Raw genomic sequence first — 8,319 nt, forward strand, 5'->3', positions numbered from 1 at the left:
TACTGAAAACAAGTTTGAACGAGAGTTCGTTAAAAGAGTGACATTTACTGTTCGTAAAAAAGGTGTTCAAAAGAACATTCATAAAACAAAACAACGATGCTATTTAAAAAGTATACAGTGCTATGAGTAAGTCAATCTAATTTTCTGTAGTGCTCGCTACAAAATTTTCATTTCTGTTTCGTTATTTTGAAACTAATATTTAATATGAGTCGTAAGAGATAAATTAAAATAATTACCTGTGTCAGTGCATTTTTATTACCTTTCGACCCGTTTCGAGAGCTAACAAGCTCATCTTCATGTGCATTAGTACACTACATTACAATTTTATTTACTGAATGAAAGCACATGTCTGTTTTCAACTTCACTTCGAAGATATTCCAACAGGATACGGACAAAGGTTACACGAGGGTTACTGCATATGTCATGGAAAACTACGATATATCTTGCGAACGTATGGCATCGTCGTAATCGCAGTAAATAATTTCGAAACCTCGCAGCAATCATTACCGAAATTCATCAAAAAATTGCGACCGCGTGCAAAGATGATCTGGTACCAGTGCATGAATCGTCCAGTGGGAGATTTGTGCTAAAGATGGATCCTCCCTCACTTACCCCATGCGACTTAGACCTCATTCAACAACGAGGAAACATTCGCGTGGGAGGCACTTTGCAAACAGGGCTAATGTCCTCGCTGCATTTCGGCGATACTTTTCATACATTGATTGCAGTGCCAATGGTATTTAACGCCTAATCCATCGTTGGCAACGCTGTGGCGGATTATTTTGAAACACAGAATCTGATTTTGATTAACTTTTGTTCCATTTGTATTCGTGCAGAATAAATTTACACACAGTTCCAATGCATGATTTCATTTCAATCATTACCGTGACCTTGTGCACTGGAACCTTTTTTTACATTCGCTTTCAGATACACACCACACATTGTGGATTTCTCATGCTCTCGCATTAATCCAAGATATACCATAGTTGCCATGACTTACGGCATTACCCTCGTAGTTATACGTTTTCAGCGTTAAATCTCACCCAGACACTAAACAAACACAGATAATCCAGAAACTATACATATTCGACTGTGGAGTTTGTATGCAGCACTACTGTGCTATCTTCTGGCGACAGGACACAATGCAGCAGATGGCCCCAAAATAAGGTATTCCGCATTCACCCTGGATGAGATGATAGATAACATAGCCTAATACAATGACAGGCGAGTTCATCAGAATAACAGTATACTTTTAGAATGCTAAGCAACCAGTACTAGGATACAATGAACCATCTAACTCCAAGACTAAGTGTTTGAAAAGAACCACAAGTCGCACTAAGTAGTTTTCATTTACCGGTTCGTTCTTCAAATTAACAAGAGCCGCATCAAAATACACACTGTAAAAGATACAAAGTGAGATAATAAGAAAACGTACTTAACGTTACTTAAAGTACATATTCTATTTTCAATACTCTGACTTACGTTTAAAGTTGGCTGACAGCACTAAAGATTAAAATGGCTCTATTATACTACTTAAAAGGAGCAAAGCCGACAGATATAAATGTGATTTCCGGAGTATCCCAAGGAAGTCTGACTGAACCGTTACTGTTTACAATATACATAAATGATGTAGTAGAAAGCGTCAGATGTTCTTTAAGGCTGTTCGCAGATGATACGGAGCAACGCCAGAAGATAGTAACAATTTGCAGAACTACCTCCAGAGTATTGATGAATGATACAGACTCTGCTAGATGACCCGAACGTAAATAAACGCAACATTTTGAGCAAACACAGGAAAAGAAATCCAGTACTATACAGCTATACTATTGATAACAAACCGCTGGAAACAGTACCTACCGCAAAATATCTACGAGGAACAATCCAGAGCGATCTCAAGGGGAAGGACCGCTTAAAAAAAAATAGTGGGAAAACCAGATTCCAGACTCAAATTTGTAGGAAGAATCTTGAGGAAATGTAACTCAGCCACGAAGGAAGTGTATTATAAGGCGCCTTTTACACCGATTCTTGAGTACTGTTTATTTATCTGGTATACCTACCAGGTATAACTGATAGAAGAGATAGAGAAGGTCCAATGAAGAGCGGCGTGTTTCATCACGGAATCGTTTATTCGGCGCTATAGCGTTACGAAGATGCTCAACAAACTACATTGGCAGACGTTTCAAGAGAGGCGCTGTGCATCACGGAGAGATTTACTATTGAACTTTCGAGAGAGCACTTTCCGGGTTGAGTCGGACAACATATTATTTCCCCCACATTCGTCTTCCATAATGACCAGGAGGAGAAAATTCAAGAAATTAGAGTCAATACTGAGGCTTACCGGCAATCGTTCTTCCCACGCGCTATTCGCGAGTGGAAGAGGATTGGAGGGCTCAGATACTGGTAAAAAGTACCCATTGGGTGGCTGGCGGAGAATGATGTAAAAGTAGTTCTAGAAACTTGCTTTTAAAGTACAGTAGTGAATAATGACACTGACAGCGCCAAACATAAAACTGGCTGTGCAACAGTGCCTGTAACGTCCATCTAAAGATAATTTACAACTACAGGAAACGAAATTTACATTTTATCGTCTCTTTTATGGGCGTGAGTATATACATCTCATATTGTACTTCTCTGTGGATATTCCAAAGCACATCTGTAAGAACTGCAATATCTCTCAGAATATATTACGAAAAAAACGTATTTAAAAATGTCTTGACAAAAAAGCATTCAAAATTATCGTCTACAAAAACATTCCTGGTAGGATAGTAGGCCTACTACTGGTATTAAATTTTGTTTTTTTATCTACAGCACCTCGTCAAATAACTGGAAGAACCCGTGTAAATTAAATTCGTTTTGTAACCGAATTGCCAAAATTGTCAGAGCATGTACGTTGGCCAAACGGGAAGAGCGTTCAGGAACGTAATAAGATTTTATTGCAATTTAAATTCAAATCATGCAGCATTGTATGAAAGTTTGAGGATAAAGGCTGTCTTTAAAAGTATTTAGAAGATTAGATATTGTCTAATTAAAGAAGAAAAACATGCAAATTTTACTAAACGAACAAACCGAATTTAAGTTACAAAAACCGAAATGCTATAGAAAAGCAACCAGAATATAATAACTGTCTTCTTTTACCCTAACAGAAATATTTTTAAGAACAGTAATTTTGAAGGCCCTGATAGAATTTTGCACAGACCATAATTTAATCATAGCAAACACTTGGTTCAAGAACCGTGAAAGAAGGTTGTATGCATGGAGGAGGCCTGGAGTTAGTGGAAGGTGTCAGATAAATTACGTAATGGTAAGACAGAGATTTAGGGACTTGATTATAAATTGTAAGACATTTTCAGGGGCAGATGTGGACTCTGATCACAATTTATTGGTTATCAACTGTAGATTAAAATTGAAGAAACTGCAAAAAGATGGGAATTTCAGGAGATGGGATCAGGTTAAACTGACAGAACCAAAGGTTGTAGAGAGTTTCAGGCAGAGCATTAGGGAACGATTGACAGGAATGGTGGAAAGAAATACAGTAGAAGAAGAATGGGTAGCCTTGAAGGATGAAATGTTGAAGGCAGCAGAGGATCAAGTAGGCACAAAGACAAGTGGTAGTAGACATCCTTGGGTAACAGAATATATATTCAATTGAATAGATGGAAGGAGAAAATATAAAAATGCAATAAATGAAGCAGGCAAAAATGAATACAAACGTCTCAAAAATGATATCGACATGAAGTGCAAAATGGCTCAGCAGGGATGGCTAGAGGACAAATGTAACGATGTAGAAGCATATCTAATCAGGGGTAAAATAGATACTCCCTGCATGAAAATTAAACAGACTTTTGGAGAAAAGAGAACCACTTGTATGAATATTGAGAGCTCAGATGGAAACCCATTTCTAGGCAAAGAAAGGAAAGCAGAAAGGTGGAAGGAGTATATAGAGGGTCTACACAAGGGCAACATACTTGAGGACAATATTACGGAAATGTAAGAGGATGTAGATGAAGATGAAATGGGAGATACGCTACTGCGAGAAGAGTTTGACAGAACTGAAAGACCTAAGTCGAACAAGTCCCTGGGAGTAGACAACATTCCATCAGAACTACTGACAGCGTTGGGAGAGCCAGGCCTGACAAAACTCTACCATCTGGTGAGCATGATGTATGAGACAGGCGAAATGCGCTCAGTCTTCAAGAAGACTATAATAATTCCAATCCTAAGGAAAGCAGATGTTGACAGATGTGAAAATTATCGAAGTATCAGTTTAATAACTCACGGGTGCAAAACACTAACATGAATTTTTTACAGACGAATGGATAAACTGGTAGAAGCCAACCTCGGGGAAGATCAGTTTGGGTTCCTTAGAAATGTTGGAACATATGAGGCAATACTAACCCTACGACATAACTTAGAAGATATATTAAGGAAAGGCAAACCTACGTTTCTAGCATTTGTAAACTTAGAGAAAGCTTTTGAAAATGTTGACTGGAATACTCTTTTTCAAATTCTGAAGGTGGCAGGGGTAAAATACAGGGAGCGAAAGGCTATTTATAATTTGTACAGAAATCAGATGGCAGTCATCAGAGTCGAGGGGCATGAAAGGGAAGCAGCGGTTGGGAAGGGAGTGAGACAAGGTTTTAGCCTGTCCCTGATGTTATTCAATCTGTATATTGAGCAAGCAGTAAAGGAAACAAAAGAAAATTTCGGAGTAGGTATTAAAATCCATGGAGAAGAAATGAAAACTTTGAGGTTCGGAATGACATTGTAATTCTGTCAGAGACAGCAAAGGACTTGGAAGAGCAGTTGAACGGAGTGGACAGTGGCTTGAAAGGAGGATATAAGATGAACATCAACAAAAGCAAAACGAGGATAACGGAATGTAGTCGAATTAAGTCGGGTGATGCTGAGGGAATTAGATTAGGAAATGAGACACTTAAAGTAGTAGATGAAGTTTGTTATTTGGGGAGCAAAATAACTGATGATGGTAGATGTAGAGAGGATATAAAATGTAGACTGGCAATGGCAAGGAAAGTGTTTCTGCAGAAGAGAAATCTGTTGACATCGAGTATAGATTTAAGTGTCAGGAAGCCATTGTATGGAGTGTAGCCATATATGGAAGTGAAACATGGTCGATAAATAGTTTGGACAAGAAGAGAATAGAAGCTTTCGAAATATGCTGGTACAGAAGAGTGCTGAAGATTAGATGGGAAAATCACATAATTAATGAGGAGGTATTGAATAGAACTGGGGAGAATAGAAATTTGTGGCACAACTTGACTAGAAGAAGGGATCGGTTGGTAGGACATGTTCTGAGGCATCAAGGGATCACCAGTTTAGTATTGGTGGGCAGCGTGGAGGGTAAAAATAGTGGAGAGAGACCAAGAGCTTAATACACTAAGCAACTTCAGAAGGATGTAGGTTTCAGTAGGTACTGGGAGATGAAGAAGCTTGCACAGGATACAGTAGCATGGAGAGCTGCATCAAACCAGTCTCTGGACTGAAGACCAAAACAACAATAATTTAGAATGCATATATGTAAAGATATTTTTAAATTAGTATTTCGATAACTTATATTTAGGAAGATATTGACATGTTTCCACAAGTATTGCGGAAGACAAGCATATATATACAAATATGAGCTGTCTACACACATGCTCGTAAAAGAGGCGATTAAAACGGAAATTTCGTTTTCTGTAGCTGTAAATTATCTTTGGATACAGCGTACCATGCATTTGAGTTTAAATACTATAGTAGAGCCAATTTAATATTTAGTGTTGTCAGCCAACTTTAAACGCAATTCTTAGTGCTGTCAGGCAACTTTAAACATACGTAAGTCACTGAACTGGAAATAGGATATGTACTTTACCTAACGTAAGTGTAAGTTTTCCGTATGATCTCAATTTGTATATTTTACTGTGTATATTCTGATGACGCTCCTGTTCATCTGAAGAGCGAAATACGTAAATAAAAAATACGAAGTGCGACTTGTAGCTGTTTTGAAAAACTTTATTAACAGTCGCTCCCCCTGCAGTCAACGCTTCTTCTTGCTAAGCTCCAAGGCATTAGGCGACTCTGTAAATTCACTTGAGCCGGCCGCTGTAGCCGAGCGGTTCTAGGTGCTTCAGTCTGAAACCGCTACGGTCGCAGTTTCGAGTCCTGCCTCGGGCATGGATGTGTGTGATGTCCTTAGTTAGGTATAAGTAGTTCTACGTTCTAGGGGACTGATGACCTCAGATGTTAAGTTCCATAGTGCTCGGAGTCATTTGAACCATTTGACCATTCTCTTGAGATGAAACTTCCTGGAAGATTAAAACTGTGTGCCCGACCGAGACTCGGCCGGCCGAAGTGGCCGTGCGGTTAAAGGCGCTGCAGTCTGGAACCGCAAGGCCGCTATGGTCGCAGGTTCGAATCCTGCCTCGGGCATGGATGTTTGTGATGTCCTTAGGTTAGTTAGGTTTAACTAGTTCTAAGTTCTAGGGGACTAATGACCTCAGCAGTTGAGTCCCATAGTGCTCAGAGCCATTTGAACCATTTGAACCGACCGAGACTCGAACTCGGGACCTTTGCCTTTCGCGGGCAAGTGCTCTACCAACTGAGCTACCGAAGCACGACTCACGCCCGGTACTCACAGCTTTACTTCTGCCAGTTGGTAGAGCACTTGCCCGCGAAAGGCAAAGGTCCCGAGTTCGAGTCTCGGTCGGGCACACAGTTTTAATCTGCCAGGAAGTTTCATAACAGCGCACACTCCGCTGCAGAGTGAAAATCTCATTCTGGATTCACTTGAGATGATTGTGCAAAATCTCGGTGGAGACATCCTATATTGGTTCAATAGGCATCCCATTATCAAGTCTGGATCTACACCCTGAAGTTTCTTGATCATTTTTTGGAAGGAATTCCAGCAAATAACCAAGACAGTGCAGTGTCCGGCCTCTCGTCTGACACCTTCACACTTCAGGCAACAACCGCACCAGCAGTCGTCCACAGCGGCCCAGCTGGCCTTGCCAGCGTTAACAGCAGCTTCCCCTCTGCGGCGACTGCTTCCACCACAAAAGCAACGGCGTTTGTGACATCTGTCTCTATAGCTTGTGGTCGGACAGAACACTTCCCCGCCGTCTGTCATGGCGCCGGAAGCTGGATGAAAACCTGTCACCACAAATGGGAGTCGACCGTATCTACATGATACAGGATGGGTGCAAAGACAGGAGCCTACGGGTACAAGTATTAATTTTACCGGACACTGGGAACTGTTTTTATTGGGTAGTAGTGCGGCAGTAACTTTTTTGTCCATAGATACATGTAGAAAATTGAGCTCTGGCCCTCTGCTAAGGTCTGGCAAGGCCTTAATTCCAGTGTCTTTAACCACAAAGAAATCGTTTACCCTTCATCCTCTGTTTTTAACAGTCAACCATAAGGAAGTGCCAGCCATATTTGGCGTGGAACTTTTTAAAACATTCGTTTTCATTACTAAAACCACCTTTCCTTTCGTATCAGAAATTGTTCCTTTTCCTAGAACTAGCAATATTTGTAACGATTTACCGTCACTTTTTCAACAATGTTTTTAATACGTAAAAATATTTTCCGCATACTTCAAGATTAAAACAAGCTCATTCCATACCTTATGCCATCAGCGAGTACATGTGGAACGATCTGGATCGCCTCATGGGCCAGGTCGTTCTGTATTGAATTGTATGAAGTTCCTGATCACCCCACATCTTGTTAGCTTGCTAACCAGGCGGATCTCTTCGCATCTGTGGCAAATTCAAAGTCGCACTTAATGCTCACGCTGTAACAGATGTTTACACGTCACCATGTCTGATTATTTTCTTGCCTAGCAGATCGACCTTTCTGCGGCTACTTTTTCTTCACGCAGCCTCAGACTTTCGTTGTCATTGATAAACCATTTGGCTTATATCCGTACTGCAGGCTGTTGTTTGGCGTAGTTAGTACGTCAGCGAAATGTCAATATCTCCTGAATCAATTACTGTAGGTGATTCCTCATTCCTGAACTATTTTAGCTGGCGTCATAGTACCCGATCAAGAAGACCATTTACGCAACTTAGAGAGAATTTTCACACCGCTAGAGCAATCAGGTATCCGTTGCAAACTACAAAAGTGGTCTTTCTTCAGGCATAAGTGGAATATATGTATAATGGGGAGAGAAGAAATGAGGACGTCCCCTTGTGACCGAGCGGTTCTAGGCGCTTCAGTTCGGAACCGCGCTGCCGCTACGGTCGCAGGTTCGAATCCTGCCTCAGGCATGGATGTGTATGTTGTCCTTTGGTTAGTTAGGTTTAAGTAGTTCTATATCTAGGAGACTGA

This window comes from Schistocerca serialis, chromosome 7 (genome assembly GCF_023864345.2).
Source record: "Schistocerca serialis cubense isolate TAMUIC-IGC-003099 chromosome 7, iqSchSeri2.2, whole genome shotgun sequence".
Classification (NCBI taxonomy): Eukaryota; Metazoa; Arthropoda; class Insecta; order Orthoptera; family Acrididae; genus Schistocerca; species Schistocerca serialis.